Here is a 19,596-nt window from a genome sequence, read left to right on the forward strand (position 1 = left end):
ACATCGTACTAGGAGTTTTCATGCTCTGATACTACTTTTAATGCTCCAAATTGACGATTATCCACCGTTGTATCAGCACATCACATGCCCACCAAGTTCATTCCCGAACTACACCATACTAGAAGAACCCAAGATCTGATCTACTTGTAATATAATGTCTCAGATTTGGCGACTGTCCTTCCACTGTATCAATACTTATCTTTCTAGCGTGCTTATGTGCTCATTCACATCCACCATGAAAAGCTTCTCAGGGGTTACCTATCCAAAATTGCCTTAATTCAAGCAAGTTTAATTTTGGAGTATTTAAGTGATGAGTTTCGAAAAAGAAGATGCTTTTACTACTCTTATTCTAATGTGAGATCAGTTCATTCATGTTTTATTGTCCATTCATCGACAAGGTTTCCATCTTTCAATTATTAACCACTTATATTATCCACCATGTATCATCTAACCTCTTCTACTCCGAGTACCACGCTTAACATTTACATATCAAAAGGAGTTAAGTCAAGGACTAAAAAAGAAGACAAGACTCCCTAAATTCGATGAAATCGTCGACTTCGAAACCAAGAGCGGCTTCATGATGAACATCCATTATTGTAATTAAAAGACATACAAAAAAGTTCATATACTAACCCTTCTTAAAAATATTTCTTTTGATATAAATATCATATGTATGAGTTTACATACTACTACTTACATCTTCAATTACAAATCAAATTTGAAATAAAAACATGATTTTAGAAGATGATTATTAAAAAAATATTTGAAAATGTTCTTAGATAGAGACATAACCAACATTAATACGTTCGGGTCTAACATTATGATCACTTTTTTTAAAAAGTTAAATAGTTGTATCGAAAACTATATTTAATGTTTGTAAATAATTTCTATTTTTTTTTTAAAAAAAAGCAATTACCATTTCTGGTTTTCAATGTTTCTAACTTCATAATATAGGCAGTTTTTTTTTAAGTCTGCTGATTTAGGTTATTTAGGCTGCGACAAGATTTGAATTGTTCATGGAGAAGATCCAGCGGATAGAGTTTTGGTGCATTCCACCATATAATAAATAAATTAGTTAAAACGTACTATTTATGTGTGGTGTGTGACTTCAAAGTCAACATGAAAAACAGTAACAAAAAAGAATAAAAATATATATGTATATGTATATATTTGATGTTGATCTCTCGCTCTTGTCCTGTGAAGGATGCTGATTTGCACAAACATGCTCGTCATAACAATTATCATAATCACCTCAACAAAGAATAAAATCACATATGCTACAATCTAACAAAGAAAAAAAAAACCAAGAAGGAAGCGGCTCAACTGAAAAGTACTTCAAAATTAGACAGAAAAAATAAAGAAAATTTGAGAGATTTTTTGGTCGACTGGTGTTTCCCTTATCTCATAATATCTTAAATAGCAACCCGCCATGAGTGGCGAAGAAAGGAGCAAACACAAGCGATTCTACTGCCATAAGTTTGATGAGGATGTTGAGCGATGGACCTGAAGTGTCCTTTAGAGGGTCTCCAATTGTATCTCCTATAACGGCAGCCTTGTGTGGTTCTGATCCTTTCGGTCCAAGGGTTCTTGCATGCTCCGATGCACCAGCCTGAAGGGACAAAATTGGAGTTGAAGCTGAAAAGGTGCTCTAATATCTAACCTCAGTGAGAATAATGAAAAAAGCGAGTGGCGCAATTCAATCAAAGCTAAAAAATGCAACTCAGTCAACACGAGCTCAACTCATGTTTATGTGAAATTTTCATGTCACTTCACGTATTATTTTTTCCAATGATCATTTTTGAAGTTCAAACATTTCAAACTCAGAGCTCACATAATTCAAAACACATACAAGTCTGACTTTAGATATATAAATAGACTCTTAATTCTAATTCAATTTGTATAGCAAGTCGACTCAAGCTTGATTGAATCACATGTTTAAGCTCCAACTGACTTGTGCGCACCTCTAAATTGAAAATCAGACCGTATAGTGAACGTTGTTTACTATGAAACAGGCGCTTACCTCAATGTATTTCTTGGCATTGTCCCATGCTCCACCGGTGTTGGAGGCCGATATTGCAATCTTATAAAGTTACAAAGGAATAAGAGTTTAGTAACGTAGTCAACGTAGATATTAAATCATAAAGGCCTTAAAATGTTCACTTCTAGCACAACAGATCAAAGTCATGTACCTGGACACCAGAGACAAGGGAGCCGGCAAGAACACCAGAGAGCGTCTCAACGCCGAAAAATACTCCAACAATGACAGGAGTTAGCATGACAAGGGCGCCTGGGGGAATCATCTCCTTAATAGATGCATCTGTTGAAATCTTGACACAAGTGGCATAATCTGGCTTCGCGTGGCCCTCCATAAGGCCAGGAATAGTGTTAAATTGCCTACGAACTTCCTCCACCATTTTCAAAGCAGCGCTACCGACACTCATTATGGTCATGGCAGAAAACCAGTACGGGAGCATCGCACCAACGATTAAACCAATGAAGACTTTGGGTGTCAGAACATCAACAGTTGAAATGTTTGCACGGCTAACGAAAGCACCAAAAGTGCTAATGAAACAAGAGCAGCAGATCCAATGGCAAATCCCTAAAAGAAAATGCAAAGGATTAAAATAAGATTAGGCCGCAAATCATGGATCTTCATTTTTAAAGTATTAAGACGATAACAAAACCGAAAATGCAACCTTCCCAATAGCAGCAGTGGTGTTCCCAGCAGCATCAAGGGCATCTGTTCTTTCCCGAATCCTGTGGCTCATGCCAGCCATCTCAGCTATACCTCCAGCATTATCACTTATAGGACCATAAGCATCAATAGCCAAACCAGTGGCAATTGTGCTCAGGATGCCGAGGGCGGCCACTGCAATACCGTACATGGCAGCAAAGGTAAAACTAACAAAAATGCTAATAGCTATAGCAAAAATGGGGATGATAACGGATTTATATCCCAAGGCAAGGCCAAATATGACATTGGTGGCAGCACCGGTTCTGCATGAATCGGCAACATCTTGCACGGGGCTGCATACAGAAGTTCAGAAAATGGAGTCGGTAGATAATTGGAAGGAAAAAAAAATTCATGCAACATATGGAAAACTAGGGAAATAATGATATTTGTCAAAGAAAAGAACAAAAGTAACTACTATATGCACCTGTAAGCATTGCTGGTGTAATATTCTGTAACAAATCCGATGATGAGTCCAGCCCAAAGCCCAACGGAATCCACACAAAGGAAAAGTTGCCTGTCGTGCCAATATGAGTTGTAAAAGAAAACATTAGAAGTAGTTATGCCGTATCAAAGGTATTACATGGCAACTAACTGCACACAGATGACATAATATATAGATTCTAGAATCTCGATAATGGTAACTTTAAACAAACTGGACGACTGCATCTTATTTTGTTGAAAGTGAAAACCAAGAAACCTGTTAGGCACTCTATCTTCAGTTATTGTTATTGCACTATAGGGATTCAGTTAAGAGTGGAACAAAGCAGATCAATTAAGAGGTTCACTTCCTTAGATATGCTTCTGAGTAGTTTTTTTCCCTTAAAAACAATATTTATTTCTCAAACTGTAAGGGAAAAAAACTACTCAGAAGCATATCTAAGGAAGTAAACCTCTTCAATATAAGATCGTCTCAAGAATATCCCCATAGTTGCCAGATGATAAAAATCCAAACAGAAGAACAATAATTCTTCACCACCGGGTCCATTTCAATTTTCAGATTTAGTAGGAGCTCACCAGTTCTTCACAACTTTTTGGGTGCCAAAATTGTAGATTGTAAAGGATGATGGCACACAGGTCCACGTAACAATTGCAATTCCAACAGTCATGAGAATGGTGGAGATGATAAGCTGTTTCTTTAATGACGGTTCAATCTCCTTGACAGTCTTGATTTCAAAAAAGTCGGTAGCAAATAAGGTCGTTATCAAACAAACAATTATTCCCATGGAACTAACGAGCAGAGGGTAGCACATAGCAGTGAAGTCGTGAGTTATTCCAAAAGAGGATATGGAAGCCACGACAAGGGCAGCACATGAAGATTCGGCATATGAACCAAAAAGATCAGACCCCATTCCAGCAATATCTCCGACATTGTCACCAACATTGTCAGCAATCACCTGCAAAATAAAATGAATATTTTGGCAACAAAGTCCTTTGATAAATAGCACCAACTACTGAAAGGTGTGCAGTATCTTACAGCAGGATTTCTGGGGTCATCTTCAGGTATGTTTCTCTCAACTTTTCCGACAAGGTCAGCACCAACATCAGCAGCCTTAGTGTAAATACCGCCTCCAACTCGTCCAAACAAAGCCATTGACGATCCACCAAGACCATATCCAGTAATTGCCTCAAAAAGGCCTTCCCAATCATCTCCGTAGTAGATCTTGAATAGATTGATGGTAATATTCAGAACCAATAGACCATTTGCGGCAAGGAGAAAACCCATAACTGCACCAGATCTAAATGCAACAATAAAAGCTCTTCCGACCCCTTTCCTAGCTTCCAATGTTGTCCTTGCGTTTGCATAAGTCGCAATTTTCATCCCAAGGAAACCAGAAATGACAGAGGTAACTATACCAAGCAAGAAGGATAAAGTACTGAAGATGGCAGTTGCGAGAGCAGGCTTGCACAACTTCTCCTTGTCATAGGTGCAAGGCTGGTACTTTGTGCTGAAACCCTCAACCGATCCAAGGAACAGGAAAATGAGAATTGCAAAAGCCACCATGAAGACACCGACATACTGATATTCAGTTAATAGGAAAAAGATGTAGCACCTGGCATGCAAGGAATATTTTTCCATCTCAGGCAAAGTAGAACCAATCATGCTTTAACTCATTTGTCCAATAATTGCACATCATATCATCAAAATAGAATGTTGGACAATACAAAAGTACAAAACCAAATCGCTTGGATAGCCTAATCAATGAATTGCACATACTCCTGTACCTCTCTCACCTGCAAAAACTGTATTCTGACGCAACAAAGTGGCATTTATGTTCCAAATTGAATATTCTTTTTATTCGAAAAATAACATTTTATTACTGGACTGGAATTTTGCCTCCAAAGATAACTCAACTAAGTCAACTTAAAATAATGGACGTGACACCCGTCAATTCATGAAGCCTATAGCCTACAGGGGACAGTGTTTTCGCTTCTTTATTAATTACTAATACTAATTAATACCGTGGATTGTATATAAAGCACATACCGTGAAGTCAATAGCTTTAATAATTGGCAAAAACTTATGTGAAATGGTCTAACGGATCGTATTTTATGAAGCGAATCTCTTATTTAGGTCATCTATGAAAACATGTTATTTTTTTATGCTATGAGTATTAATTTTTATTATGAATATTGGTAGGTATTGGTTCAAAGACTAATCCTTGATTAAATCCATGCACTAAACCCGCGTTCACGCAGCACCATCTTCTCACGTGCTTCAACACGAGGTGAGTAGAAATATCAATATTAACTAATTATTTGATTGTCAGATTTAAAACTAATTATTTTGATCTAGAATACATAATCAATAATATAATAGGATAATCATCCCTTAAATCAAACAGAAATGATAAGTTATTATTATTATTATTAACTGTGAGACGATCTCACAAATCTTTATCTGTGAGATGAGTAACCCTACCGATATTCACAATAAAAACTAATACTCTTAACATAAAAAGTAATACTTTTTCATGGATGACCCAAATAAGATATCTGTCTCACAAAATACGACCGTGAGACTGTTTCACACGAATTTTTGTTTTCAATAATTTTATTGATGGAGATTCGATCTGTCACCTAACTTGGTGACAGCTCACAAACACCGACAAGAAACTCTCCACCGACATCATACTCAACTTTATCCTAATATAAAATTATAATAAATAAAAATATCGAAACTCATTATTCATAAACCCTAGTCCAACTTTCGCCGCAAACAAAATCAGCCAAAAGAAGATTTACAATTAAGTAGATATAACGTTTATAAAAAAATTAAAAAATCCGAAATAAAATGAAAATTCATTCGGCAGGTAGCTATCAATCTCAATTATAGACTATTCCATATGAAGAAACCTTTTCCGCCTAAAGTTAAGGTACGAGATTCGAGACTATATTCACGCAAAAACAAAATTGTGAAATCTAGACGTACTTGGATGTAGAAGGTTCAGACTGCAGCAGCACGTTCTTGAAAGTGGGAAAAATCATGTTTGTAATTATTATTATTTTTGGTTTTAATAAGAGATCTTGAGGAAGACACGTCAAAAGGGTTTTACAATTTTACATTAAAACAGTTTTTTAAAAAACGGACCTTGAAACAGTTTTGATGTAAAAGAGTGGGAAATTTTTTTTTAAAGTATTTTTTTTTTTGAAGAGAAAGAGAAAGAGTTGACTTAAAAATTAAAAATAAGAACTATGTTGCAAAACAAATTCCAGGAGCAGGTTCAGAAAATCTTCAAAAGTCTCTCTTCGACCATTCATCTTCTTTCAGAGATTAATCCTAAAATCATAGCTGAAATTCTCAAAACCTGATTTTCTTAAAAAAAGAATTAACGCAGCAAACTCCCTATTACAACTTTGAGCTTTTTGCCAGTTTCAGTACGAAAATAGAGAGCTCGCATAAAAGGGGAGGAAAATGAATGACGTCCAAATCACGCAACACACTGTACTAACGCACACTTGACAATTTTTTTTAAAAAAAATCAGATCTAGCGATATGACATTGAGATCTAAAGCAACACTGACCCTCGGAGATAGCGTTCTGGATTTCAGCGCACTTAGCGACAACGTTATGGTCGTTCATCCCTTCCTCTTCTTCTATCAAGTAATCACCGTATCCATTCATTCCCGTTCTTCACAGAATCCGATACGACACTTTCCGACGAAAGTTTCACGCGCGAAACCAGTAGCCATTGCACGAGCGAGAAAACGATGCCTATGACAGCGCACACCGGAATCACAATCTCTGTCCCCAGATCCGGGAGCAAAGCTGAATCAGACTCCATACTCGCCATAACCTTTGCTGCTCTCGCCGGCGAAAATGAAGAGCTGATCGAGAGTAAAAACAGAAGGAAACTGCTGTCACGAATTTAGGGGATGGCGAGTTCAGTGTGGTATTTATAGTATCCCAAGGACATGGGTGGAATGTTAGGGTGCGGGCAAGTCCACCGCAACCTCAAACTAAGCTTTGTCCGTTGGGCTGTCCTTTTTTGTACATTTAATTTATTTATTCTTATTGTCGTGAAATCATACCTAATATTACATTATTATGAGAGAAACAAATTATTTCAACAATATTTTTTATTTTTCTAAAAATTTAATTAACGATAATAATTAAATAGTGGGATGTGAGAAAATGAAGAACTATATTTTAAGTAGAGGGAGAGTTTTTAGTATTGTGCTTGGGCGGTGATAATTATTTTCTCAAGAGTAGTCTCACGAATCTTTATACGTGAATCGGGTCAACTCTATCGATATGCACAATAAAAAGTAATACTCTTAACAAGAATAGTAATATTTTTTCATAGATGACCCAAATAGAGACTCGTATCACAAAATACGACCCGTGAGACCGTCTCACATAAGTTTTTGCCAATTCTGAAAATGAATTATAAAATGATTTAAATTTAATTTTTTTGCTATTTTATTATGTTTTCAACTCAACCAGTAGCTAGCTAGTAGAAATAAATCGATGACTCTGTCGATTGATTCTTGTTGGAATTATGACAAATGAAATAAAATAAATAAATTTCGTTTGTATTAATTAATTAGTTGAACTGATTATACTTACAAAAATTGAACCGACAGAAATGATTTTGTTAATGAATTAGTTTTAAGGTCGATTCACATTTCTTGCGCAGATTGATTTGGTATTCGCTACGCTGCCCACTTTGTTTGATTTACACTATAAAAAGTACATCTAATTATTGTGCAAAGCTATTATTGTAGGAAGATTCTAAAGCAATGTTTTTTTTTTTTAATAATCAGTGTGGATTATTATCAAGTAAAGAGTCCTTGGCCAAGGTAGGAGAATTGGGTGCCTCAATTTAAAGTTGGTTAAACTTGTCCTTTCATACAGCAAATTTTAAGTCGAAATCATTCCCCATTCTAGTTTCGCTTTAATTTGTATGTGTATATATAATTTGTATGTCCATAATTGAAATTTGGATTTATTAAATAATTAAATTTGATGATGATTTTGGAATTGTGATGTTGTTTCTTAAACTAATTTAACCTGTAACAAAATTGATCAAACTCTTTTATAATCCATCTCCTTCGAGCATATATATTTCTTTTATAAACAGAGACGGGACATTTGAATTAGAGAATTATATCCAATGTTCAAAATATTTTAATCTTGAATAATCATGAAATCTTGTAATATTTTTATTCCATCTTATTCAAGCGTGTGTATTCCGGTCTTTCCTTCATTTTTCTCTCAATAAGAGTGTTTTTTTCGAGGTATTTCAAAATCATTGATGTCGAAGCTGGAAAATCAAATGGGAATTGATAGGACCTTACAAATGTTTACTAGTGATTCTGATGAAGTTTTTCATCAAATCAAGAAAACATAAATGATAAAATTGAACCACAAAAGAGAGAGAATTAAGGAAATTGGCACATTATTCAAACAAAACCTCCTGGTAAAGATACCAGCACACTTCAACCATACTAATCAAACATTCTACCACAATTTCAACTGGAATCTAGAACTTCTGATCCTTTATGCATGTTGATGGATGATACACATCCACTAGATCAGTTTTTATGTCTCTCTTTTATGGAGTAGTAGATGAAACACCAACTGGAATAGAAGATCAGAGTTGTTTCGATTGATTTTGTAAGGAGAATTTATGACTCCTGTTCTCAGAGCATTTCCTCGGCTTGACCTGTAATGTTAAGAGACAGACACGTCTTGTGAATCCTCCCACTCAACGTGCCGATGCACATATTGACTGTTGATTGTACAAGTCATTCGCATCGTTTGTCAACTGCTGGCGGTTTCTTCTCCGCTTTGTGACTAGAACAAATCCTTCCCCATCTCTACTGCTATTCTTCTTCACATTCTTCATTCGGAGCCTTTGGTTATTGTTATCACACATAGATTCTTTGTTTCTCTCGTTTCCATAAAATATCTTTATAATTGCACCGTCATTTGAAATTGCTTCGGCAGGAGAGGTTGATGTATCATACTTCTTGCTGCTCACTGGAGTGGCGTTTGGAGGGTCTGAAGAATTCTGTGCTGATTTCACTATGAAGCTAAAAAGTATCTGCCTTGCTAGCTCTTCTTTATCTGCGTCAAAACTACTTTTCTTAGATGTTTCTAGACTAATATTAGATGTAATATTTTGGTCAAGCTCCTCCCTATTTGAAAGTGGTGGAACCATGGCATTAGAATCAATAGACAGGCTTGAAGCTTCTACAACTGCGTTCGTTGGCAATGCTTTTTGAGGAACATATTCAGGTGCATGCGGGTTCATGGTCTTGGAAGAAGCGAAACCATTTTTCCTTACAACGGGGATTTGGAAATTTGAGAAACCATACCTTATTCGGAAAGTATGACCTGCTCTGTAATAGATAGGTAACCTAGGTCCGGAAGGAACTCTTACAGCTACTGATGGGAATCCCTGGAGCTCTGTGCGCATGACTTGGCTCGCGGAAACCTCGTAGATACTTGGTCCAGCTTTAGGCGAAGGGTAGGGACCTGGACTGAAGGGCTGAGCAGCAGCAGAAAGTTTCCTTTCGTTTGTCTCTGCAGATTTCTCCTGGTTACTAGAACGTGAACTGTCTTCAGTACCCGAGGAGGAATTTTCCAAAGAGGATTCATTTTCAAAGACTTCATCTTGGTTGTCCCCTTTTGTGCCTTCATCATCTGATAGTGACTCACATGAGCCATCTAAAGAAACTTCCTTACCCCTTTCCTGCTGTTGTCCCTCTTTTGGACTAATGCACATCCGATCGTCAGTATTTTCCTCACGCGATTCTTCTACTCTCTCCAGAAAAGGCTTTATAACCGTACCTGGTGCAGCTGCTGCTACTTCTTTGTAAGACAAAGATTTTAAAGCCAATGCAGGCAGAGTGGCAGGGACAGGAGAATCTTTAGACGTTGATGTAGGATAAATTTTGCTCTTCGAGCTCTTTGGAGGCACTCTACTTGAATCATCAATTTTATTTAAGCTGGCAGTGCTGCTTTGCTTCAATGGAAACACTTCAGCAAAACTTGCCTTGAATGTTGCCTGATGCCCTTGAGATACAGCATCATTTCTATACCTGCTGTCCTTAAAGTTTGAGTATACAGAATTTATCTTGTCAAGGTCTGGACGCTTTCTGGTAAGCTTTTTAAGAGCACTGTTTCCTGACCGACTTTTTGTGCTAGCTTCCTGCCATCCTTCATCCGAGTTTGCTTCTTGGGTTTCTTTTGACAATGGATCGTCACTTGCTGTGCTTTCAATGGACTTGGATAATTCTTGGGAGAGTTTGATATCTAAAGTGATACTTTCCTCAACTGTGGTACTAATTTCTGTACTTCCACTTCAGGGGCATTTTCGTTTTTTCCTCCTAACTGCTCTTCATTTGATTTATCACGAACTGGAGTAAACTGTGAGATCATAAAACAAAAGAAGGGAAATATGTAGTTCAGAAGAAAAAATAAATGCATCCTCCCAATATGACCTCTCAAAATGCTGCAAGTTGATATAAAAAATATCTGGCATCAAGTATCGTAAACCTCAAAACAATTTTGTAATAGCAAACATGATTTAGCAACTCCCTGGTGGTATTTAATATCTTTAGTAAAAAATTAATCATTTATTGCAATGAACTAGACATTAGATATAAAAATGCAAAAAAATTGTTTATCAACTAGTCCTTTTTCAAATGAAAAAATACTTTTGATTGTCGTTTCCTCTGAGTATCTGCAGCCTTTGACTGCTGATCAGGATTTATATAATCAAGGAGATCTGACACACTACACAAGAAGGACTAAGGCTATGGTTGGATGGGATGAAGATAGAAGGTTTCCATAGTATTAGATCATTACCTTAGATGACCTTTGCTGGCAATGGAAGCATCAGGTTTAGGTGTTCCATTCCGGGCTGCTTCTTGCTGCTCCAAGGCTTTTGATTCAAAATATTCAAGCCATGCAGCGGCATCCTGAAGGTGCTTGGTTCATCAGTTCTCGACTTTTCTAATGTTCACTTAAAGAGATTTATTATGTCTTGATATGAACCTTTTGGAGGGCGCAGCTAGTAATGGTATATTCATGCATTTGAGAGTTTGTTTTGCAAACATTAATTTTCATCATAATCTAAATGCACACGTAAAATATGATCGTAAGAATTCTTGTACTGGAGAACTGCAGTAGAAAAGTAGTTTCAACTAGAAGTCTTCAGCAGTCAGTAAGCATGGGAGCAGATGAAACGTGGGTACACCACAAGACGTATCAAAACAATGATTATCTTATATCATGGTGGTATCAGTAGAACAGCTAAATTCTTAGACGTAGCAATTTATTATAGCGGTAAAAAACAAAAGCAAAGATTAAGTGAACCTGAGTTCGAAGATCCTCTGCTCCAAGCTTAGCCAGAAGAATTTGTAATGTAGTTTGTTCATGTTGCACGCTGAGTGAGTAGGCTTCCATCAAAGAAAGTGCTATTGCTATGGCGTGATAGCTGGCAGCAGTCTGTCACATAAAGTGTCATATTGGTCATAGATTTTATAATTTTTTGGTAATTCATGGGTATGATATACCCCGCATTTAAAGCTGTCTCATTGTTGTAACTTGTTCAGCGCAGTCAAGGAGATCCAATGAAATGTGTGTATTTGTGCCAGTATGAGCAATAAATTGATGGAGTTGTGTATGTGTCAAGTGATAAAGTGACACCGGAGTACAGACCTGTATGTGATCCGCTCCTAATAATCTCTGGTTGCACTTAAGGGCTTCATGTAAATATCTGAGAGCAACATGAACGTTTCCGATACCCTCTTCCATCATAGCAATGTTGATGTAAGTAGCTGCAGTGTTTGGGTGAGACAGACCACACGTAAAATGAAGAAGGTACATAGCACGATTGACATATCTGCCCAATTTTATAACAATTATGGTGGGTGAGTTTAAGAACCAGGAAAGAGAGGAGAAATATTTGGGCCACACAGAAGGAACAAAAAATAGAAAAAAGCGGGTTACTGGAAAAAAACAACAAAAAAGTAGCAAACTTTTCAATGGCGAGAAAATCTAAATAGGTATAACGCATACCCACAGAATCACATTCACAAGTCATAAATTGATAGAAAAAATCGAAGATAACATCAAAACCTTAAATAAAATCTGACTCAGCGAGGAGCCTCACATGATTGATAATATACTTCTATCAAGGATAAACCTTGAACAAATTTCGGATTCGTGACATAAAGGAAAACAGGCCTGTGAATCAATGATAAGATGCTTCCATAATACAAAGAATCTACTAAACTTACTTTAAAGCCAATTCGATGTGTTGGAGACGATAGTAAAACACAGATAGATCGCCATAGCTTTTCATCGTGTCTGGATGATCAAGCCCCAGCTCCCTCTCATTGATATCTAATGCCTTTTGCTGATATATAGTAGCCTGGATAAGACCGTGGCAGACAAAATTAACTAGGCAAATCTCCTATATGTCGTGAAATCAGCTTTCTAAAGGAAACCAGCATCTTTTTTGTTTAACGAAGCAATAAATCTTAACATACGCTCCATGGCATTAATAATCTTTCAACTACAGTATATCCATTACAACTAAAACTTCAGATTTTCAAATTAACTCTTAGAAGACTGGGAAGTATGGGGCAAAGTAATCCAAAGATAAAGATAGGACCAGTTTTTCGTTCCCAAATTTGTACTTTCTAGGTTCCAGATTCCACATTTCTAAACTTTAGAACTGCAAATGCCCCATTATGATAATTAAAAATAAATTCTGAGATAACTATATTACATTGGATAGATTATGTTTATTATATTAACTGGGCTAAGTTTATTTATTGTTTAACTGATACTTGGTTTTTGAAGGTAGCATATCTACATATAGAAGAGTGGCTCATTGGTTGATATCTTGGTGATACCTGTCTGCTTCGCTTCACCAAGCAGATGTGGTTTTAGAAGGTGGCACATTTACATATAGAAGAGTGGCTAGTTGGTTCCATATCTAGGGGATACCCATCCAATTAGCTTCACCAAGCAGACCCTGAGTACTTTATTTGTCAGTTTGCTGCAATGAACCTGACCCATAGGCCCATACCTTACTAGACCAAACACACGGGTAGTAGTAGTTGTTTAACAGTTGCCACAGCAACCAGGCCCAACCCTACGGGGGCTTGGGCATCCACACCATTTAGGAATAGGATGAGGAGTTGGCACTTAGTGTTACTCGTTAGTCTGCTCATAAAACCAACCCATTTAATAATAAAAGCTTCCTATCAAGTTGACAACGTGCTTATAAACATGCTACAAATAAACCAAATATTAATTCAATAATAAATAAACTTATCCCGTGTGTGTGTGTGTGTATATATATATCATAGCGTGACATTTGTTTCAATCAATTTATTCTGGGGAACTTAACACAATAACATATATCTCGTTAGCAAGAATTAAAATTTCAATAATGTCCACATGCAGAATCACAGTCACTGTGCAAGATTGTTTTCTTCATTGATTCACTCTTACATTGTCTAACCTTCTATACAACTTGTATATCCATAAAGTTTGTATTGTTTCCTTGGCGAGGCAGATATATACAGTATTCAGTCAAAATACATAGCTTTATAACCAGAGTGAAGCTGAAAAATAGTCTTACCTGATTAAAATCTCCAGTGTGGTATAGAACAACAGCTAGAAGACTGTAAGCACCTGCAGTTGTACGATGATAGGGACCACAAACGGCAATCATCTTTGCCAGAGCCTTCAGTTCCAAGGTCAAAATCAGATTCAATTATGAGGACATGAAATGTTATAGAACATTTATAACATGACCAACAATTTTGGTACCCTCATCCCACAGTCAGCAGCGTCTTCTAGCTTACCCTTGTCTAGAGCAATCTTGGATGACTCAAGTAGAGTTCTCCCATCAGCAGAAGAGCACCCTACATGCTGTACGTTATGAAATAAAAGAAAAGAAGCAATCATTCAGATAGTTAGTTATAGAAAGTATTAAAAATAAATTCAAAGTTGAAGCAGTATGCTGGGACCTTGCAGACTGGCACTATACTGATGATATCAGATTTCTTGAATGGCATCAAGCTTTCTAAATCATAGTCGGAACCAACTCTAATCCAATCTAAAGAACAGAAATTCAACAAATATTTATAAGCTAATTAGGACATAAGATAAATTATCGGTTACTACCTTGTGACAAAGTCCCCTGAGAATCGACAGCTTTCTCAAATGTTGGAATTCATCTCTCATTCTCCAACCAAATCTTTTCTCCAAATATATCCGCAGCCATTGCAATTTGAGAATTTGATCACCGAGGCCAATATCCCCGACGTTGTTAGGCGCAAGCAAGAAATTTAAGGTTGAGGCAATGGCAGTGGACAGAGTATCTTTACTCTGAACAGAAGCAATAACAGCTCGAATTACATGCTTAAAAGCTCGAGCAATCATCTCATGTATACAAAGAGACTGTATATGAGGAAGCTTCTCGGCAAGTTCAACCTGGTTCAAGAAATACAATTAATTCCAAAGACAAACAGCAAGAGGATTAAAGAAGCCCCCACCCAAACACACACGGACAGAGGTATTATTCACTCACCACGCGGCCTTAGGAGCGCATTTGTAACCCTCTAAAATGCATGAAGTCAGTCAGTGTGCGACCATCGACTGGAGAAAGTTCAAGAGATGCGAAGTCTTTCACCTGAAAAAAAAAAGGTAATTACTAGGACATTTGTCTCAAACCTAAGGCGGTGTTCCCAACTCTTATCAATTTGAACTAGTAATGAAATAATTACCAGCATGGGCAGAGCTATATCGTCATAATACGTGTGCGCCATATTTATCAGCTCATCCGCTGACTGCATGTTGTAACAATGAATTATTAGCACACAAGCAATTGAATTATGTTTAGAAATGATAATGTGCAGAAATTCTTACAAATTCTAACAAGTTAACCTGAGAGAAAGTGAGAAACTACACCAGTATTACATTGGGAGGGGTCAAATACTCAAATCATGAGTCCTTGCCCCTCAAAATGCAGGCTAATGTTATTGTCTCATTTCGTCAAAAAGCAAATCAAATGACTCAATGTCAAGCATACTCAAAATTCACTATAATTGTTGTGAAAGAAAACGGAAAATAATTTTCTAGAGATAAATTAGCATGTCTTATTGAGGACTGACAGCATGGCTTTGCACATGCATCAAAAGATATCAGCCATCCTGTCCTTTCTGCATGCCTTCTGCCCTTTGTACCTTGGACCCCAGTATTTGGCTTTTGGGGAAGCAAGAGGGAACCATTACATACTATTTCTTGCCCACGTAAATGATATAAGATAATGAAACAATACCTTTGTATCAAGGTCAATCCCATTTTGTTTCAAACGTAAAAAGGACTCTTGAGGAACATATTTCAACAAGTCCACTACACTGTCAGAATCACAGGTATTTGTCTCCCCCATGTTGCTCTCCAAGTGTAGATCGCTGGCACCGTTAACTTTTTCAGACCCTCTTTAATTACTTTCCGGACCAGAAATCTTGAACTTTCAACATCCCTTAAATCAGGTTGAAGAGCTTGGCCTCCGACGGATGCTTCAGAACAGGGATCGTTGAGCATTACCCTTAAACTGTCAAAAAACAAGGCATCAGTTATTTTGTATATGATGACTGATTCACTAACATTCGCAACCACGCAAAGATAAGTAACAAAACCTGTTGATGTTTAGTGCATTGCTGCCACCATCAGGTTGGTCCTCAATTTCAATATCTCGCATACAACTCCCACCCTTTTTAACATCTACATCGACCTTGACAGTTGCGGTGTAGCCGCACTGCCTAACAACAACTACACCCAAGGAAGCAGTATCCTACCAATTATAGCACACTTATCAATATCATATCACACAATTGGTCCAACATTACAATGCTTGAATTTGGCACGCAGCACAAAAAGAAGAATTAGGATACCTAAAGCATGCTAGTGATTAATGATAGGCCTGCAAAACACTATGGAGGAGGGTTATACAGAATTTCTTTTAAAACTTACTGAAGAAGTTTAAATCCCATTGGTGGACAAGGAACACAATATAATTCCACCATTTAACTGAAATGCCAGTGTTTTGGTTTAAGGCGAGCAAAGAAATTAAGCATCAGAAAGAAGTATGATAGTTCTTTAAAGCTATGCGTTGATAAATAATTTCCATGAAGAATATCTGACTATTTCATATGGAATGATGGATTATCTGAATGTACTCACAATCCGGATGATACACCCCATGGAACATTCCAACGTAACCAAGCTAACGACCTTTAAAATGATGAAGTAAAAAAAATTATACGCGGGCTAACAATACTAATTTTTAGTAAAAGGAACAGTGAAAGCAACCATGACCACATATTCTGGAAGATGTAAAAACCAGAATTATGATGCATGAGATAACTGGAATTATTTGTCTAGAGTACAGCCAAGCTATTCAAATACTCCTCCCCCAACCAAAGTAGGTTAGTGAATAAAGTTGTGTTGTAAGAGGTAAAAGTCAACTCACATGTATAACTACGCTTTCATCTGCAGTTACACCTTTCAGTAGATTTCTTCGAGAAACTTCATTAACAGTTTCATTGGATGCAATACTGCCTAAAATTTTGAATCCAGATTTCAAGCTTGCATCTGCATAATCTCTTTCGACAATAATTGAAAGGTCACCAATGTGACCCTCATGCACGACTGAACCAGGACCAAAATTCATCACGCGCTTTGCAGTGGAATCGATCACTTTCTGTATAGCTGAAACAGCTTTAAAGATGGAGACATCAAGAAAAAGATTATGAATCAAAAACGCCTTTCTATCTCGAATCACCCTATCTTCTTCCGTTTTGCAAGGCATGCTTGCCAATATTGTGAAGTCTGTCGCCCATGGTCTACTATCGTACTCTCCAAATCTTCCATGGCCTCCACCATTTCCTCCCAAAATCTCATCCTCTGCCGGCAAGGGAACAAAGTTTGAAGCTGAACCAGCAACAGACGGAGGGAGGAGCCAGGTATTCGCACGGAATCCATATGGAAGGTTGCCAAACTGGAAAGAGCATCACATGCCCGCTCATTTATCTTAAAAGCTTCTTTAAAAAAAATCTCTCAAAAGCTTAATTTCAATTTGGATAACGGTTGCTTTGTCTAAATGCAAGTTTACCTTATTGTGTTCAACAAATGCTTTCATCAAGGATGCATAAGCCTGCAAGTACGATAGTACTATTTATTATGTTTTTAATAAACGAGGTTGCATTCTTTTATGAATTACCTATTTTGAAAACAACCGTTGCAAAATATGAAGGGTATTTTCGTATTTTTTAATAAAATTTTAGCTCCCGAATTTCGACTTGCTCAATACACATGCCAGCTGAGTTCTCAGAAGCAGCATTTCACAACTCGATCGGGCTCATTATCAAAAATGTTAGTGGGGTTGAGCTCGAAGATAACTCACATTGGCAAAAGCTTGACTTTGCTGTTGCAGAAGATCCACCAAGGAATGGCTCTTTAAAAGTTGTTTCCCCACAGTGTAGAATCCTTTCACAGATGCTACCACTTGTACAATCTTCCCATTGCATATCTTAACCTACATTATTCACATTGTATAATTATTGATTCTGCAACAGAAACTCAGTTGTGACTGATCGCATAAGCTCATTTCAGAAAGAAAATTTAAAATTCCATGCGGACAGTTTTAAAAATATAATTTTTTTACCCAAAAGGACAGTCAACCCTATCAAATTATTTGTTTTACTCCCAAATTCAACTCGATTTACTGCTAAAATCCTAAACTAGCTCGGTATGATCGTGTGACAGTTGCCTAATCCGCATCAAAACTTTTTGGACCGGTAATGAGTTTAACTCAACTTACTGCTTAAATTCTCTGAACTGTGAAGAAGAAAAAATAACCTGCATTACGAAGTCATCGCCATCTTTCCGCGCTTCTCCTTCCTTAATTTCCGTTCTTTTCGAATCTGCGTTTATCAGAAGCTAACTTACCAAAGAAGATGGAAAAGAAATATGTAATCCCTTGACAGAAAAAGGAGAGATAAATAAACGCACGTAGAATTGGAGGGGTGAGGTCAGAGAAAGAGAAGAACTCGTAGAAATCCGAGAGCCTCGGAGTTGGATGAATCGCCGCCATCCCGTAAAAATCCGATATCGCTGGTGGAGGATTCTCCGGTGACCTTGGTTCTCCATCGGTGGCGCTCTGCTGGATTTTGTTTTTCTTCGAACGGGAGTCCGCCCCCCCGCCACGCTTATGCTTGGCGAAACGTGTCGTGCACGCGACGATGTCCAGGAGCCTCCGCACGTGGGCAACCACCAACGACTCCTCCCTATAGTCCTCTGTGTACGCAGTGGCATTTCCGTTAATACGCCGAAGTTTCTTTTTTTTAATCTTTTAGGAAAAAAACGCATTTCGAAAAGCAAGAAATAACGTTGTTAGAATCTGCCGCTCTCCCCGGAGATGCCTTCCACCAACTTATTCAACGGAACGGCACCATTTATTTATGACAAAGTTACGTGTAAAACAAATGTTTATTTTATGCGGAAAAATAATATTTTTGATAATAAATGAATTTGTGTCAATATTCGTCTCACAAAATTGAAACGTAAGACGTTTTTATACGTGTTTTTGTGTTTATTTTAAAAATAATAATTAATAATTGTTAAAATATTTATATTTACCGACAGATATTTTTTAAAAAATCTATTATTTGACGATGGAACAAATTTTTAGTATACGTCTTTCATAAAATCAAACAGGTACAAAACTTGTATCCACCAAAAAAGGAATTTCCTACAGAATTACCAAAATGATTGTTTGTTTGCATGTGGTATGTCCATGTATATAATAATTTAAATTTTATGCATTGTGAATTTATGTTTACAATTAATTATAGTTGTTGGATATCAATTTATTAAAACAAAAAGTCAAACAAAAATGACTTTTGTAGGAGAATCTTGTAGTTTTTATAAAGTTCAAAAAAAACTTGAAAAAGAAAAATAGTAATATTCCTTTATTCAATCCACCAACAGCCCACGCCGCTCACTAGTGTTGTACCTGTACGTGTATGTGAAAAAGTTGTGCCTACCTTCAACCATTTTCAGCAAACAAGGCTTCAGGTTAGCAATCTCTACCTTGTCACTCAATTTCTGTCCCTTCACCTGTCACACGTTTTCAATGGAAACTTTATTTAGTTAGATTTCATGGATTTGATTATTCCAATAATCCACGAAGAACCTCGGTAATTGAATCAATTCTTGATTGCCTTACCTCATGAGAAAGAGAGTAGTTCGTGAAGTGGCATGTCTCCACATTAGAAGCCAACAGCTTCTTCACATCGATTACTTTATCAGTCGATATACCCTTAAT

The 19,596-nt window shown here is 37.0% G+C and overlaps 2 pseudogenes; both read right to left on the bottom strand.

Annotated features, from left to right (window-relative positions):
- Positions 1-1,125: 1,125 nt before the first annotated feature.
- On the bottom strand, positions 1,126-7,108 carry LOC142542426 (pyrophosphate-energized vacuolar membrane proton pump-like; annotated as a pseudogene).
- A 1,487-nt stretch (positions 7,109-8,595) lies between these two features.
- LOC142541331 (protein REDUCED CHLOROPLAST COVERAGE 3-like) lies at positions 8,596-19,596 on the bottom strand (annotated as a pseudogene).

The sequence above is a fragment of the Primulina tabacum genome, chromosome 4, assembly GCF_025594145.1.
Source record: "Primulina tabacum isolate GXHZ01 chromosome 4, ASM2559414v2, whole genome shotgun sequence".
Taxonomy (NCBI): domain Eukaryota; kingdom Viridiplantae; phylum Streptophyta; class Magnoliopsida; order Lamiales; family Gesneriaceae; genus Primulina; species Primulina tabacum.